The following is a 2,035-nucleotide window of genomic DNA, read 5'->3' on the forward strand; positions in this document are numbered from 1 at the left end:
AACGTTTTGTAGAGTGTGAGTTTGGTCTGGCGGGAGGTGGCCTTGTTTCTAAACTGCTTACTTAGACCATAGTAGCATCGGTTGGCCATCACAATCTTTCTCCGAATTTCAAAAATGTTGTCATTCGTTTTGTTTATGGCGGTACCAAGGTATATAAAATCTTTGACTACCTCGAAGCTGTAGTTCTCAAGTTCCACAGTTGGTCGGAGTCTACTGGACATCTTGATACCATCAGCTTGGTCTTCTCGCCGTTTACTGCCGGACCCACTCTGGCAGACTCCTTACCAATTTGTTCAAAGGTGGCTGTTACCGCTCTCAGTGTTCGACCCATTATATCGATGACATCGACGTAGGCGAGTAACATGTGTTGTTTGGTGTACAGAGTGTCATTTCTGTTTGTTTTTGTCTCTCGTATGACCAGCACGATGTTAAAAAGATCACACGACAAACTGTCACTTTGTCTTAACCCTCGTCCGGTATTAAAGGGCTCCGATAGGTCATTTCCGACTTTAACTGCTGATCGTGTGTCAGTTAAAGTTATCCTGCATAGCCGTATTAATTTTGCAGGAATGCCAAACGCACATATGGCTTTAAACACCTCTGAACGGATAGATAGGGTAGTCGAATGTGGCTTTATAGTCGACGAATTAGTGGAATGTGTCGATGTGTTTTTCGTGGTTTTTTTCCAGGAATTGGCGCAGAGTGAAAATGTGGTTAATGGTAGATTTGTCAGGTCTGAAGCCGCATTGGTATAGTCCAATAATGTCGTTGACCATTGGCTTCAATCGTTCACACTGCACACCGGAAGGAGACTTATTCCTCTATAGTTGGCAAATATCGTCTTGTCTCCTTTTTTGTGCACAGGACACAGGATGCTGAGGTTCCAATCATTGGGCATGTATTCATCTAGCCAAATTGTTCTAATCAGCTGGTGCATGCTCCTGACCAGCATCTGACCACCAGTCTCGAATAGTTCGGCTGTTAACCCATCGGCTCTTGCTGCTTTATTATTCTTGAGCCGTTTATTTGTTTTTATGACCTCATCGTGGCTAGGTGGTATACACTCTATACCGTCATCTATTATTGGTTATGGGGTATCCTCACCCTCACCGCTACTATTTGATACCAGAAGTTTTTCAAAGTGCTCCTTCCAGATCCTCAACACGCTGTCTGTATCTGTCACCAGGTTTCCTTCCTCATCTCTACAGGAGGATGTGTCTGCACCAAAGCCTTCGGTTTGGTGTTTTAGTCGTTGGTAAAATTTTCGGACTTCATTCTGACTCCTGTATATCTCGATTTGTTCACGCTCACGTTTTTCTTGTTCTTTCTTCTTTTTTCTGAAAACACGTTTCTCCTCTCTCCTTTTCTCCCGATAATTTTCCATCACATTTCTTGTTGTTACTGTCTGCCCTATACGCTGCGTTTTTCACATCATTAGCCTTACGACACTCCTGATCGTACCATGGATTTCTTGATGGTGGTTTTTAGTACCCAAGTGCTGCTTTTGCTGCAGTTTGTAGTGAGTGGGCAATTCTTTGCCACTGTGCTTCTATACTATTATCGGGACAAGGGGTGCTTTCGTCAAGTAGTTGGGTAAGTTGAGCGGAGTAGGTTTCTGCTACCTGTTGCGTTTGCAGCTTTTCGACGTCGAGTTTCCGTGCTTAGATCGCACCTTTGCTGCAACATTAAGACGAGTGTGAACCTTGGCAGCCACAAGGTAGTGGTCCGAATCGATATTCGCTCCTCGTAGGGATCGAACGTCTAAAACACTGGATGAATGCCTTCCGTGTATCACAACATGACCAATTTGATTTCTCGTTGCTTGATCAGGAGAAATCCAGTTGGCCTTGTGTATATCGAGATGCTTGAATCTGGTGCTGCTAACTACCATGTTTTTTGCTGCCGCAAAGTCAATCAACCTCTGATGTTTTATCATGAAGGCTGAGTTTTCCGACGATGGGGCCAAAGATATTTTCCCTTCGATTTTTGTATTAAAATCTCCTAGCAGGATTTTAATGTTATGCCCAGGACAGCG

Source organism: Musca vetustissima, unplaced genomic scaffold (genome assembly GCF_032173495.1).
Source record: "Musca vetustissima isolate MV318-11 ecotype Yass unplaced genomic scaffold, APGP_CSIRO_Mvet_v1 utg26967, whole genome shotgun sequence".
NCBI classification, from domain to species: Eukaryota; Metazoa; Arthropoda; class Insecta; order Diptera; family Muscidae; genus Musca; species Musca vetustissima.